General features: G+C 36.9%; 1 protein-coding gene across 15 annotated transcripts in view; it reads right to left on the reverse strand.

Moving 5' to 3' along the window:
- Positions 1-16,091, reverse strand: part of ANKS1B (ankyrin repeat and sterile alpha motif domain containing 1B) — a 1,164,750-nt gene that overhangs the window by 775,467 nt on the left and 373,192 nt on the right. The window lies entirely within an intron of this gene.

The following is a 16,091-nucleotide window of genomic DNA, read 5'->3' on the forward strand; positions in this document are numbered from 1 at the left end:
ATTTAATGCTGAAAAACTCAAAGATTTCCCACTAAGATAAGGAACAAGACAAGAATAACCCTCATACCCTACTTTTCATTGTACTGGAATCCTTCCTAATGCCACTGGGAGAGAAAAGGAAATGAAACGTATATAGATTGGGAAGGAAGGATTAAAATTGTCTTTATTTGCAGATGACATGACTGCCTATGTAGAAAGTCCAAGAGAATCAACCAAAAACTCCTGGAACTAAGTGGTTACAGCAAGGTTGCAAGATACAAAGTTAATATACAAAAATTAATTGCTTTCCTAACATACCAGCAATGAACAGTGGAGTTTGAAATTAAAAACACAATACCATTTACATTAGCAATTAAGAATTATTATTATAAATCTACAGTAATCAAGACAGGATGGCATTGGTGAAAGAACAGACAAACAGATCAATGTAACAGAACAGAGAGTCCAGAAATAGACCCACATAAATATAGTTGACCGATCCTTGACAAAGGAGCAAAGGCAATATAATGGGTCAAAGATAGTCTCTTCACAAATGGTGCTGAAACAAATGAACAACAACAAAAAAAGAATCTAGACACAGACTTTACACTTGTCACAAAAATTAACTCAAAATACATCACATGGGACTTCCCTGGCGTCCAGTGGTTAAGACTTTGCCTTCCAATGCAAGGGGTGTAGCTTCGATCCCTGGTTGGGGAGCTAAGATCCCACAAGCCTCATGGCCAAAAAACCAAAAAACATAAAACAGAAGCAATATTGTAACAAATTCAATAAAGACTTTAAAAATGGTCCACATCAAAAAAAAAAAAAAGATCATAGACTTAAATATAGAGTGAAAAACTATAAAACTCCTTGAAGATAACATAGGAGAGAATCTAGATGACCTTAGGTTTGGTGGTGACTGTTTAGAAACAACACCAAAGGCATAATCCATGAAAAAAAGAATTGATAAGCTGACTTAATTAAAATTAAAAATGAGATACCACTACACACCAACTAGAATGGCCAAAATCCAGAAGACTGATGACATCAAATGCTGGGGAAAATGTGAAACAACAGGAATTCTCATTCATTGCTGGTGGGAATGCAAAATGGTACAGATACTTTGGAAGACAACTGGATGGTTTCTTATAAAATTAAATATATCCTTACCACATAATCCAGCAATCATGCTCCTTGGTATTTACCTAAGGAGTTGAAAACTTATGTCCACACAAAAACAAATTTTGCTATATCCATAAAAAGCAATGCTACTCAGCAATAAAAAGAACAAACAACTGATACACAGATGAATTTCAAAAACATGCTGAGTGAATAAAGCCAAGACAAGAGAATGCACACTACTTGACTGTATTAATATGAACATCTAGAAAATGCATAACTATAGAGTAAGCAAACAGATCAAAGAATGCTTGGGGCCTGGGTATGGACGGGACTGACTGCAAATTTACATAAGGGAACTTTTTCAGATAATGGAAATCTATATCCTGATTGTGGTGGTAGTTTCAATATAGTACACATGTGTCAAAACTCAACAAATTGTATAACTATAATAGATGAATTTCATTATAAATAAATTACATGTCAATACAACAACAAGAAATAAAGTGTCAGGCACCAAAATTAATGTTTGCTATTTATTTTCAAAAAAGTGAAGATGGCTGTATTTCACAAAATATTCCACTCCGCATTTTCCTGAAATATTTAGCCCCCTTTATTATATTTAACATATACTTTTACATAAGGCTTTGCAGGAACGCATCTAGTTCCAGAAATGAAAAATGCTTCTTGTACCACTACCAAATATAGTGCTTTGTCAGGAACCAAGTGCTCTAAGACTTAAAGATGGAGGAAGAGACACAGCACATACAGGTATACTCCCAGAAGATTATACCATTAATTCTTTTGTTATATATACACTACATTACTCTGGGAACACCACAGTTAGTCACTGAAACCAAAATGTAGGAGGTTTTTTTGTTTTTGTTTTGTTTTATTGTAAGAAGAAAACAAAACAACTGATTCTTGGTATCTGAGCTAAGTAATGAAAAACCTAAAGAAACACAACAAATATAAATGGAAGTATATAAACTGCCATTTCTTTTCTCAAAGTAGACCTCGAGAATAAAATGGGAAAGGGGAATTACTATAATTAATTATAAACATTTACTATTCTCAGTGGGCTAGGTGCTGTACATAATACAGTGGCTAAAAGTTAATGAATGGTACTGATTTGAAACATATTATATCTAGCTTCTTTAGATTTCCAATAAATTATTAACACTATTTTATGATCAGTCCTGTTTTATCCCCATTAGAATTACTCCATTTATTCATGAATAAATGACTGTGAAGTAAAATTGGAAAATTATGTAAATCATAGATAAGCAACAAATAAATGCTGGGCTTTTTTCCCCAGTTAATGCCAAGTTGTTTCTTCAGCATACGTGGCATTGTATAAACACTCAGGCAGGGTTAGATCATGGATCAACAAATATTTATGAATCTCCTTTCACAATACTATATCCCCATGTGGTAGGATAGACAACAAAAATATTGTGGGATCCCAGGTATTTTAACTTTAGTTGAGGAAACAAAGTACAGACATAGATCCAGGTATACATCACTAATACCTTTTCCTCAGGGCAACACTGGCGCACATCTGCTCCCTCATATGACTATTTAAAATGTACCTGGCAATGTTTGCACTGACCTCTTGAGATCACCTTCTCTGAAGAAACTAAAATGAAGTGCATCCTTCTGCTCTTAAAGAACCCAGAGACTCTTTTTTTTTTTCACAACAGTGTTCATTTTGGAAAATATGCACCTGCCAGAAGTAACAATTTAAAAAGGCAGGCAGAAAAGGAAGGAAACAGAAAGAATAGATGGAGAAATTAGGCATTTAACAATTTATCCAGAAAAGGCTACCAGCACCTTAATTTTATAATGTCATGAGCATAAGCATATGAAAATTGGGTTAACAACACAAAGCCCTATGAAATACAGTAATGCATTCCCAAATTCAAATCCTTTTATGTAAAAATCCATTGTATTAAAATGTATTATATATATCCTTTTTGCTATTAAAAGGATGTTGATTGTACTCTAAGTTTTTACTGATGAGAATAATTAGAAAAAGTGGGAGCAAGGGACAGCAATACAAAAAGGATATCTAGATTTTTCTACCTAGATATTTTACCTAGCAATACAAAAAGGAGATAAAACAAAAGCAGAGCAGGTAAAGAAGCTATTGCATCAGATCTTACTGCCTTTTGTATTGTAAGAAGAGAGGCTGCTGGTACATACATAGAGTATGCTTCCAATATACTGTAAGATCATTTCACGAGGATCACATTGACACTGAGGTGGTAGAAGTCAATAATCACGTCATAACATCAGACTCTGACACAGGAGCACATACTGAAAAAGACCTCTCAGTATGAATATATCTACGAAAAAGCAAATCAATGTACAGCCATGACACTGAAACTGAGGGAAATAGAAAGTCTAAGAAGTTTCTAAGGATCAAGTGATTACAAATGGAATAATTTTACAATGCTCATCATTGCTCATTAAGATGTATAATATGTCATCTCTAACCTTTTTATAGTGTTCAGTCTTTATTTTTTTATTTTAGTGAATCAAACTTGTGTATTATAATAAGATCTTTTCTAACTTTATTTGTGACCTCAGTAAAGAGAAAATGAGTCCTAAATTAGTGCAATGGCAATGAAAAGACCAGATCACAGAAAATGCTAAATGTTCCAGCTTCTTAAGGGTGGATGACGATGCTTCAAGGCAATTTAGAGGAAAATATAAGAACTTTCACATTTGGATATGTTGCAACATAAGGCACTTCTGATGCATTCAGACCAAGATGCTGATACAATAAGTAGTTTTAAATGGATCTGTAGCTCAGGAAAAATATTTAGGTAGAAAATAGTTGAATCCATGGTATACAATTGTGGTGAATATCAACATTCAGGGACTGAAAGGATAAAGAGAAGTCATCCAGTCAAGCAGTAAAGGAAAGAACCAAAAGATTAATGTAGGCACCAAAGGAGGAGAGGGAGTGATGAGAACTAAATAGATCTTCAGCATAAGTGCACAAGTCACACTGGGTTAGATATTATAATGTACTGCCTATCCTTTCTACTGTGAAGAAAATCTTGAAATATTAAGGGTAAATATAATGAAACAATGCAAACTTAATAGAAAAGGACAAGTATCTGAAGTTTCAGCTCTGGAAATAGAAAAAAGAACAGTACAACACTACTACTGAGTCTTCAAGACAAATTACAATGCACATAAAAATGCTTTGAGCTAAAAAACCCTGAGAATTAATAAACTGCCTGGTTATTCGATATAGAGCCACATGACTTACACCAAAGGTTCATTTACATTCTACAGAGGAAAAATATTCATTTTATCCCCTCTTCCTAAAAGGATTTTTGAACTCTGGGAGAAAGTTTATGATGATTAATAGAGTGCTGCCAGAAATTTGTGTTTAGAGAAAAAAATTTAATCTTTTCTACATAAAGATAATACTTCAGGTGCACTCTCAGTAAAGAAAAATTATATTCTGAGGATTTTTCCCAGAGAAATTACAAATTATATTGGATTTTCTAGAACTTTCTTACGGGGCAGCATATCATACTCTAATTAAATGGTTTCCTAGAGGTAAGCACAGAGTATATGACCTACTTCCACGCTGTCTTCACACTCAGCTCACCTTGAGTTTAGTGCCATGATAAACTTTCTTAAATGCCACATCTAACAATAATGTAACAGAGACAATATTTTGGAAATATTAAACCAATGAATGTTTCCATTCCTCCTCAATTATGATACCTTCCATTTCCCGATAAGATTAGGGGAATCTCTAGTCAGTGAAATTTATTCCTCACTTTCCCTGGCACAAACAAGAGACATTCTAAACTCTCTTTAAAGAAATGCTATGTCTGGATCTCTGTGTGGGGCACATGGGCCCTGACTGCAAAAGGGTGTGTGCCTGGAAACAGCCTAAAGGCCATGGCCACTTTGGGAATTTGGCAGACATAGATTAGAGACACCTACCAGAAAGTTTCATTGCTGACCTTCTGGGAACTTGTTCCCATGACAGCAGAACCTCTGTGAGAGAGGTAGTTAAATCTTTAAAAAAACCAAGCAGCAAAGGAACATTTGAAAAAGAGGAACGCGTAGCGAGGAGCTAATTCCCTTTGAGGATTTTATTAGCCCTGTGAGTTCTTGGATAAAGCGAAACAGCAGCCTCAGGTGGAACTCCTCTTGGAAGAGATGAGATGAGAGCTCAGCTTCTAAAGAAGTATTCCCTGTATAAGCAGTGAGAGCATAAGATGGAGAGGGATGTCATCAGGTCCATGTTTGGCCCCAGCAGGAAGCTCTGCAGGAGTTGCAACTTGCATCCCAGGGAGCTACATGCGGATGCCATCAAATGGGACCCCAGTCTATTCCCCTTTGAGAGGGAAGGGCCAGATCACATGGTGCCAGAAGGCCAGTACCACAACATCATCAAGGTGTACACACCAGTGGAGTTCAAGAGAGAGCTACAGGCAGCTGTCCTCAGAACACACTGCTCTTGAGAGTCAGAACGACCAGGTTTCAAGCTGGCTTTTCATAGAATCATGCATGTTGTTAATAAATATAAGTGGAAGGAAGGGAGGGAGGGAGGAAGGAAGGGAGGGGAGGAGGAAGAAAGGGAGGGAGAGGGAGGAATGCTATGTCCAACATGGTGTGCCCATGCAGTGGGTTAAAAATGGTTCAGAGAAGTATCTGAGTAGAGAAGACTTGAAATAGCCTCCCACAAATCTCCCACCGTTGTAGTGGTATGCGACAGAGAACAGAAAGGTATCTGGATTCCCTAAGCCCTTTGGAAAGTGAGTGAAACACAGCTGAAATTTAAGTAGTAAATTCAATTGCTTAAAGTCACCAAGTTACTAATCTGAGTAAAGACATGTTTACCTCCAGAAACAGTTTTATCCCTCTCCTTCTCAAAATCTTACAGTGGCTTCCAAACATCTATTTTAAAAAACTGAAATTCTCTCATCTAGTATTCACTTGTCCCAAGAGTTCCAAGCCTATCCCTCGTCACTCCACAATATAACACAAGCATTTCTAGTTGATACAACTAATTGTTGATACTTCTCGGTTCAGTGCCCTTGCACCTGCCAGCCTCCTTTTGATTAGGTCATATCCATTGCTAGTTTCAAAACCTAAAGAATTTCCAATAAAAATTGATTTAAAAAAAACAAAGAAAAAATCTTACAACAAAATTAATATTTTGAATATTAAAAGATCATTTTAATCATATGGCTAACCTCAAAAGATAGGAGAAGTTGAAACACTGCTGGAAAGTGTTGAGTAGGGGGGAAGAAAAATAAAACAATCCAAGCATACATTACATAGTCTCTTCATTGAAATGCTATTGGATTAAAAAAGCCAACAAAAGAAAAAACCTAATGAAATTATCTAAATTGTCCCTTAATAAACTATAACTTACCTTTCTGGAATACAATTGGGCAATCTATATAAAAGCCTTAAAAAGATAATAACCTCTGTCCGGTGATTCAATATTTCCAAGTAAATATAATCAAAGATACAGGATTTATGCATAAAGGTATTCATCAGAACATAATTCGTAACAGTAAACTACTGGCAACAATCTAAATGAATGTGTAGTTCTGAGTCAGGAAAAGAGTGAAAATAAGAATCTCAATAGGTGATGATTAAAAATCATTCTAGTACATTCTTATAGTTAAATATTATACAACCATTAAAACATTTAATCACATAGGACATAATGTTAAATGGAAAAAGTATACTATGTATTCATAGAAAGATTCCAATTTTGAGTATATATGAAAATTGTATTTTATTATCGGGCTAACCATGCAGGCCTGGAAGGCCTGTACTTGCCCAGCTTTAAGACTGAAGAAAGAGTCCAGAGTCGGCAACAGAGACATAAGGGTTTAATGGATGGGGAGCTTACACGTCTGAAGCAAGGTCCTGGAGCAACACCCCACTGTGTGTGGCACATGGCTGGCAGGACATGGCGGCAGTCTTCGCTCACAGGGGCAGGGGGAGGTTACAAGTTATGGGGGAATTGACTTCAGGTTGGCTCATCAGTTACCAGGGAAACCAGCAGAGGGGCATGCCCCTTTAAGCAGAGTGGAGAGTTCTTATCTAAAGCTAGAACAATCATTAGTTGGGGCCTGGGGCATGTATGTAGGAAGGTCAGTCATGTGAGTAGGGTGTAGGTGAGGCAGGGATTGGTTGAGCAGAGGATGTACAGAGAACAAGAGAACAGCCATCCTGGGTGGCCTGACCATACACTTATGTACATGAATTAATATGAGAAAATGCACAAAAAGGTTAACTTATTTGTTCATGCCTTCAGTGTCCATTCATTTAAAACACACATACACATGTATTTACTATATACTTCTCTAAACAAAATAGGCATGGTCTTCACCTTATGGAGCTGGTGGTCTAGTAAGGAATATACATTTATATGTAATTACAACAAAATTGTATGTATATATTCATTTTTTGTTTGTTTGTTTCTTATCTGTCTCCATTACAATTGCCAACTCAATGATGATAGAGATCCTGTTTATCATGTTTGTCACTGTATTCCCAGCATCCACAGAGTCCAGAATCATAAATATTACATGAATGTAGAGGAAGCCCAGAGATTAAATAGGAGCATATCAGCAGAGGACCTAATGCAGGAGGTGTGAAAACTTTTTTGAGGGCAAGTGCCATTTAAAATAAGGCCCTGAAGGATGAGCAAGAATTAGCCAGATGAAGAGAGTTGGGAAGAATGTTCCAGGTAGAAAATAGCTACAGGTAAAAGAGAAAGTGTTAGCTGAATTCACTGAAGCAAACAATGTTTATTTCAGGGTGTTAATAGGCAATTTCTTTTTCAAATTTTCTTCAATGAACATGTATTTTTGTGGTAATCAGAGAAACAATATTCTGAACAAAATAGATTTAAAATCTCTGATTTTTTGGAGATCACCCTGACTCTAAATGTTTATTTTCTTACTTTGAATTGTCTTTGCACTTAACATACAAACTGAACAGATTATTGTAAATTCAATGTTCTACTCTAGAAATATCTTGTATTTCCTTAGAGTTCAAGGCCTTTCAGGTCAATTATAATTTTTTCCTTTCTTTTATTTTGTATCTTCCATAGCACTGGTACTGTGCCGTGTACCCAATATGTATTTAAAAGCTGGTTAAATAATTTATATATATAGATATAAACAGTAATCAAACCCATAAAACCTATAATTCTGATCTTATTATTTGATGGCTAGTTATTGTTCCAATAACTTTGCAGAACTAGTCCCAGAGGAATCAAAGAGAATTATTAAAATTCCTTTTAGATACATCTTTGCTGAAGAAATTATCTCACTTGATATAAATACTTTATACTTGAATTGGAACAAAAACTAATGCCATTTATTGTCCTAAAATCTCAGAAACAGATGTTTTGATTTCTTTCCAGGATAAAGAGGAGAGAAAATATATTCTTATGGTCAAAGTAACCATGACTACAGTTTTCAGACACATAACAAGTGTTATTTTCATACACTCTGTGTTGGTTAAAATAATAATCTATTCTTATAAACAAAATCTGTTTTTGGTGAACCTTCCTTTCATACTGCAGCACAACATTTAAAATTATTCATCAATCCAACAACAAGTAGCTTCTAGGAGTAATTATTTTTCCCACAGTGCGGAAAATTCTTAAGGGAATAGAAGTGTCCTACCCCAAAACATTTAGAATTGCTACTTTGGTCCCTTTTAACATGTTCTTTCCATTCTCAAGGGTGAGGAATACTTCTCGGCTTCACCATTCAAGGCCCAGATCTAAAGGGTGGCACAAACGTGATGGTGGTTGTCAGGGAGAAGGAGGCACAATGCAGTCCTAGTCAAAGCCAGTGAGTCTTGCTCGCCCACACAACTGGAATATAGACACTCATATCTATGATGACATTTCATAAATAGAGCAAATAATGTGTACAACTATTTAAAATAACACTCAAATGGACTGCAAAATGGGTTCACATTTCCAAAGAACCTGTGTGAATAAGGAGAGTACGATATTATACTTTAAGACTCTCCTCTGTTCTTAGTAATATCATGGTGGCTTTATTATGATGAGAAAGATGTTTTCCTTTTTGAGAGGTTTCAGCTCTGTTCATTTTAACAAAACTGTATGATCAGAACCATCTTGGTGAATTATCTAAATCAAGGAAACAATCTACATAATGACAACTAGAAACGTGTGAATATGATATCTAAAGTATTAACACTTCGAGGTGAATGGTCCTGTCATGACAAAGCACCAAATGGAAGGAGCCTGACCATTAATTCACTACTGGGTGGTGAGGGAATTTCATTCTGTTATTTACCCCAGAACTCGAAGAAGGGATCTGACCTAACATCTGAAGAAAGATTGGAAATGGAAAAAAAGTGAAAAGAATTTTATTTTTCTTTTTATCCTTGGCCAGAAATTAGAGAGGAGATTTTGTAATACAGGCTATCAAAAGGTTGAACCACAGAAGACATGGAGGGGGATAGGAAGAAGAGAAGAAAAAAAGAAGAGGAAAATTAAGATGATGATGAAGAAGAAAAAGGAGGTAGACTATGAAAGTCCTCATCAAGTGAAGTGGCATTACAGTTATCAAAGAAAATATTAACCTTGGTTGTCAGAGACCAAATATAGATAACTGAACCCAGAATTTTGCAATTAGAATTTCAGTGTCTTATTGAAAAATGTTTGAAATTCAGACACCCAATAAGATAATTTATGAAGAATACCTAAAATCATCTCATTAGTGAAATGGTTAGGCATCAAAAAGGAACAGATGTTCTCTGCAATAAATACCACACTATAGCAAATAAAATATTTAAGAATTCTTCTCATGCAAATACTAGCATATTAATAAAAGAAAACACTAATTGACTTCAACAAATGATCCTTAGTTAAAGCAATTCAAGCGATCAAGAAGTAATTATAAAACATGAATTGCTAAACTAGTAGGAGACAACATTTACACTTACTTTCATTTGTTAAATGAGGCAAAATGCACATCTTGCTTCAAAGAATATTTCAAGAAATTTATCAGTAGGATTAGGATGTGACAATAGCATTTAAATTCCATAGAAATTTATTATAAGGAAACTGCCTACCCTGACATTTCCCCACAATTAAAGAAAAGTGTTCTTATTCATAATGACTAACCTTTCCTTAGTCCTTTCTGGTTTACAAAATGCTTACAGACACATCACCATTTATGCTAACAACCAGGCTGCATGATGAGTGTTATACATCTCTGTCTTCACAGAGAGGCAGCACAGCACACAGGCTTTGATGCTAAAGTCCATGCTCTGTCACTGAGTAGTTTGTGACTTTGGGCAAGTTATTTAAACTCTCTGAATCTCATTTTCCCCATGTGTAAAATAGGGGCATTTATCTGCCTCATAGGGTTGTTATAAAGATTAAATGAATCACTTCAACTGTGAAGTGCTTAGAACAAGTGGCACACAACGAACGATGAAGTTAGCTATGATTACTACAGATAAAGCTGAGGTTAAGAGAACTGGCTTAATGTTACATAGTTAATAAATAGAAGAGTCGGGATTCAAATTCTAATCTTTTGCATAAAGTCTGGTAAATTTAAACAAGCTTTAAAACTCAATCCAAACAAGCTAAAGCAATATGTTATTCCTGAAAGAGCATATAGATTTTGGTGCAGACTAGGGCTCAAATAAGAGCTCTACCACTTGGGGAAGTCACATAACAACAATTAGCCTCAGATTTACTCAACTGTGAAATAGACGTTAATACGTAACTCATATGGTCATACGAGAATTAAATGAGACAACAACTCCATGAGATCCAAATGGAAGGACTTCGTAAGCTGAAACTTGATTCTTGACAATATTTGGCTTTGTTGGAAATATTTTAAGTTAAGAGGTCCCAAACTGTTGTGTTACAGTTGCCAGCACAACACAGGACATACAGTTAGAAGGACCTTAACAAGTTTGTTCCCTATTGCAATAGGTACAACTATGTTGAAGAACTCTAATGAGCATCTGCTCTGGTATCATCAGCAAATTATGTGATAAATAGTATAATTGCTGGTGTATTTTATATTCTTTTCCTAGCAAAAAGTAAAAATTAATGAGATGAATATATCATTTTAAATACTGAAATAGGGACTTCCCTGGTGGCACAGTGGTTAAGAATCCACCTGCGAATGCAGGGGACACAGGTTTGAGCCCTGATCCAGGAAGATCCCACATGCCGCAGAGCAACTAAGCCCATGTGCCGCGGAGCAACTAAGCCCATGTACTGAGCCTGCGCTCTAGAGCCTGTGAGCCACAACTACCAAGCCCAAGTGCCACAACTACTGACGCCCACATGCCTGGAGCCCATGCTCTGCAACAAGAGAAGCCACTGCTATGAGAAGCCCATGTACCACAAGGAAGAGTAGCCCTCGCTCACCACAACTAGAGAAAGCCCGCACGCAGCAACGAAGATCCAACACAGCCAAAAATAAATAAATAAATACTGAAATATGTAAAATGTATTTTTTAGAAAATGAGAAAGTCTATCAATAGTATCATGTATCAAGTGGTTTTAGAAAATACAAAACTAAGGATGTTCAATTTAACAAACTAGCATTGCCACAGCCTAGCTAAGCATTCCGAGATCATTCCTTTAACTGTATGATCCCACACATTAACTCATATCAAAGGAAAAGGTTTCAAGTAAATCTACCTGGATTTAAAAATGTCCCCATACGACACCTTTTAACAACTTAAAATTAAAACAATTTAAGATAAAACACACATGCTTTGCACATAATACATGGCATACATCTTTTTTGTGTTGTTGAAAGTCATAGAATCCTTCCATTCTATAACTGAATTAATTGTAGAGAATTTACTCATCAACTTTCTGAATTACTTAAATTTTTCCAAGTGTCTACAGTCAACACAGTTTGACTCCTTGGCAGATGTGTGACATCAGTTTAAATAGATGCATGGCATCTCTGAAATATGAGTTGCTGGGCTCCAGGTTTGGCTAATGAAATGATTTTAAAGCCAAAAACTTCCTTCCCAAAACAAATCATTTAATCAACTCCTGGATATGAATAAACACGTATGTTGTTATTTTCAATATATGTAGGTGTATTGGCTGCCTAGCACTACCATAACAAAGTACCACAACTTAGTAAAATCAGCAAAAAATTGAAAAAAACAACAGAAATGTATTCTCTCACAGTTCTGGAGATTAGAAGTCTGACGTCAAGATGTCAGCAGGATCGTGCTTCCTCTAAAAGCTTTAGGGAAAAGTTCTTCCTTGCCTCTTCCTTCTCATGATACCAGCAATCCCCACTATTCCTTGGCTTACACCTGCATTACCCCAATCTCTGCCTCCATCATCACATGGCCCTTTTTCATCTGTGTATCTCTCTGTGTTCTCTCCTCTTATTATAAAGACACAAGTCTTATTGGATTTAAGATCCATCCTACTCCAGCATGACCTCATATTCACTAATTATTATCTGCAAAGAGCATATTTCCAAATAAGTCACATTCTGAAGGTTCAGGAGACACAAATTTTCAGGAGGGGGACACTATTCATCCCAGTACAGTAGCTTTAATATTTATTTCATGTAATTTTAATCTCTAAAATATGATTTATCTGTAAAATTCTGTGATTCCTTAATTGTGAGACCAAAAAATGAACCTATATCTAGCCCAAAAATGTACATTAGATTTTTTCTCAAGATTACCAATTTTCTCGTGGATATTTATTACCAAATCAGTTATTACTATATATAAAAATACCTCTACCTCCTCATGCTTTTGGACTTTACCCATGTAGATCTTTAATTTAGCTAGATTACTTTGACCTAGGACAGGACAAAAAAAGAGAAGTAAGGAAGCATCTATGTTGTTGGGATTAGAGTGGGAGACAAGGAAGGAGACCAAGAGAGGCCACTGATGAGCAAAGAATAGAATCATTCCTCTTGGACAGATTCCCAGGAGTAGAATTGCTGGGTCATATGATAAATTTATGTTTAACTGCTTAAGAAACCACAAAACTATTTCACCAAAGTAAGTGCGCAATTTTAAATTCCTATCAACAGTGCATAAGGGCTTGTTTCTCCACATCCTTGCCACCAGTCAGTATTATCTGTTTTTTTTATTGCATTCGCCTAATGACTAACAATGTGCCAGGCAGTCTGCTAGGTACTAGGTATATGTCAGATAGTAGCTAGGTAGTAGGTTATATGAGTAACACATAATCACTGCAAAGTATTTAATGTTATAGAGAAAGAGAGAGAGATAAAAAGATAATTACACCATAGTATATTACATGAACACACACCATTACGTCATATCTTTTACTAAATAGTTTTAGGAAATTTGAACATACTCCCTTAGGAATGAAGAGTTTTGTGAAGACTCAACTAAACAAATCCCAAGATTATATTCAAGTCATTAGCCTGTCAAGTATTTCTTCTACATACTTTTTTTTTTTTTCTTTTTTTTCGTTACACGGGCTTCTCACTGCTGTGGCCTCTCCCATTGTGCAGCACAGGCTCCGGACGCGCAGGCCCAGCGGCCATGGCCCACGGGCCCAGCTGCTCCGCGGCACGTGGGATCCTCCCGGACCAGGGCACAAACCCGCGTCCCCTGCATCGGCAGGCGGACTCTCAACCACTGCGCCACCAGGGAAGCCCTGCTTTTTCTTTTAAGTCCCTCAGCCAGCCTACCTCTGAACTCAGTATAAAGTAAAACAGGGGCAAAGAAATGTGGATCTCTTGAATTATGTACAAAGTTGGTTTTTAAAGGCCCTACCAAGAGGTAGGGAATTACAATCTGAGTCTTAAAGAACTCCATAAGAACTCCATTATAGAGATGAGAGCTAATATGCTGTCAAATTCTACAGATAAAAATATACTGTCACATTTTTGAAGGATGAAGGAAAACCAGATTAGGCATTTTGAGAGTTCCAGGTAAGAGAATAATGATTTAATAGTAAGGCCTATGGTAAAAGATACATTTTATTTATTTATCCATTAAATACTAATCAAACTACTAGCCAGGCACTTGGTATAAAAATAATTCTCCGTTTCTTCAAAGAGCTCATACTCCAGTTAAGAGACAATCATGAACACAATTAAAATACAGTTCTCTATGGGCAGCTAACATTTATTGAGCACATACTATTTACCAGATATCATATTTACATAGATTATCTCATTCAATCCTCATAACAAACGTACAAGGTTGGTACCATTATTATTCCCATTTCATAAATAAAGAAACAAGCTTAGAAACATAACCTGCACAAAGTTACTCAAACCATCTCTAACTGAATCAAGTGGCCAGTATCCCTAACCATTGAGGTAGTTATACTATCTCTTATACTCCTACAATAAATGTAGGAATATTAAAAAGCAACAACAAAACAAACAAACAAGCAGCAGGCACAATGGGAAAGAGTGCTGACTTACCAGAGAGAGTTGGAAAGACTTCACAGAGTATGCACTAAAAATAAACAGGAATTTTTCAGACAAAGAGACAGAGAAGAGGCATTCCAGGTTGAGCGTAAATAATGTATTAGAGCAGTAAGAATTCATGGAAATAACAGGAATAGAAGTTGTGTAACAGGGAAGAACAAAGCTGACTCCATACTGGATCTATTCCTTTAGCTCTAACCCTTGTGCTCTGTTGCCTGTGCTTAGTCATGCTGGCTCTGAACCTTAGTAAAAAAAATGTTGCCTAGAGCCTGAAATATACAAGATAGCCCATTCTCAAGGCTGTGACCTTTAAAGGTGTAACACTTTTCCACTCATATAGAGATAAAAAGTTGCAGAACGGAGAATAACATTTGTCCTGTTGGAGGTTTATAGGAACATTGTGACCAGACCTAGGTGGACAGCTGCAAAGGATCCCAGCACCTGAGAAGTTTGCAACAACCAGCCATACCCTCTCCCCTTTTACTATAAAAGCAGCGAGAATTCTAACTCAGGTAAGATGGTTCTCTGGGACACTAGTTCACCACCTTCTCCGTCTACAGGCTTTCCGAATAAAGTCACTATTCCTTACCCCAACAACTCATCTCTGGATTTATTGGCCTGTTGTGCCTCAAACAATATAAGGTTGGACTCAGTAACAGTTGTGTTAGTTTCCTATAGCTGTTGTAACAAACTACCACACGCTTTGTGGCTTAAGGAACAAAAATGTATTCTCTTACAGTTTTGGAGGCCCACAAAACTGAAATCATTATCACTGGGCAAAAATCAAGGTGTGGGCAGGGCCATACTCTGGGGGTGAATTCGTCCCTTGCCTCTTCCAGCTTCTCGTCACTGCCAGCATTCCTTGGCTTGTGGCCATATCACTCCAATTTTCAAAGCCAGCATCTTGAAATTTCTCTGTATCTGTAAAATCTCCCTCTGTCTCTCTCTTATAAGAGTATATGTGGGGCTTCCCTGGTGGCGCAGTGGTTGAGAGTCCACCTGCCGATGCAGGGGACGTGGGTTCGTGCCCCAGTCCGGGAAGATCCCGCATGCCACGGAGTGGCTGGGCCCGTGAGCCATGGCCGCTGAGCCTGCACGTCCGGAGCCTGTGCTCCACAACGGGAGAGGCCACAACAGTGGGAGGCCCATGTACCGCACAAAAAAAAAAAAAAAAAGAGTATATGTGTTTGCATTTAGGGCCCACCCAGATAATCCAGGATAACCTTCCTATCTCAAGATCCTTAATTTAATTACATCTACAAAGACTCCTTTTTCCAAATAAGGTAACATTTACAGGTTCGAAGAATTGGGACCCAATGTCTTTGGGGGTCATTTTTCAGCCTACTAGAACAGAGATAAGAGTCACCCAAGCTCGTGGAGGTGGAGGAGGCATGGGAATCATGCAGGGTGTGAGAGGTGTGGCAGATGGGAGAAGTAAGATAGCAGAAAGTAGAAGAGGCTAGAAAGTTGAGCAGGAACCAGATGATAATGACTGGATTGGCTACAGAGAAGTTTATC

The sequence above is a fragment of the Orcinus orca genome, chromosome 11 (assembly GCF_937001465.1).
Source record: "Orcinus orca chromosome 11, mOrcOrc1.1, whole genome shotgun sequence".
Classification (NCBI taxonomy): Eukaryota; Metazoa; Chordata; class Mammalia; order Artiodactyla; family Delphinidae; genus Orcinus; species Orcinus orca.